The sequence below is a fragment of the Postia placenta genome, assembly GCF_002117355.1.
Source record: "Postia placenta MAD-698-R-SB12 unplaced genomic scaffold POSPLAscaffold_20, whole genome shotgun sequence".
In the NCBI taxonomy this organism is placed as follows: domain Eukaryota; kingdom Fungi; phylum Basidiomycota; class Agaricomycetes; order Polyporales; family Adustoporiaceae; genus Rhodonia; species Rhodonia placenta.
Window position 1 is genome coordinate 162295 of NW_020169851.1, and position 309 is coordinate 162603.

Sequence of the window (309 nt, forward strand, 5' to 3'; positions counted from 1 at the left end):
CGCCGTCTGCGCTTGTTCCGCACGCTTGCCCGACCGCCTTGCTCTGACTGATATCAGCACCGCTTCCAGCAGAAGCCCCCCGAGCGCGCGCGCGCCCAGCAGGCCCCCGTGCCCCTCCTGCACGCATCTGCCACATCCGAGGACTCCGCCACGCCCACACACACCCGACGCGACGCCCGACGCGCACGCAGTCGCCGTCGCCGCGGCGCTGCGCATGCAGCGGGCTCTGGCTCTAGCGGCGGAAAGGCTCGGGAAGAAGGAGGCGACAGATGGGACTGCGGGGCTGGGGGAGAAGGAGGACCTGAGGGA

General features: G+C 71.2%; 1 protein-coding gene across 1 annotated transcript in view; it reads right to left on the reverse strand.

The window, feature by feature from the left end:
- The window catches only part of POSPLADRAFT_1158293 (hypothetical protein), a gene marked incomplete at both ends in the record, with an annotated part of 6231 nt that overhangs the window by 2168 nt on the left and 3754 nt on the right, over positions 1-309 (reverse strand). The gene's annotated exons all lie outside the window — the stretch shown is intronic.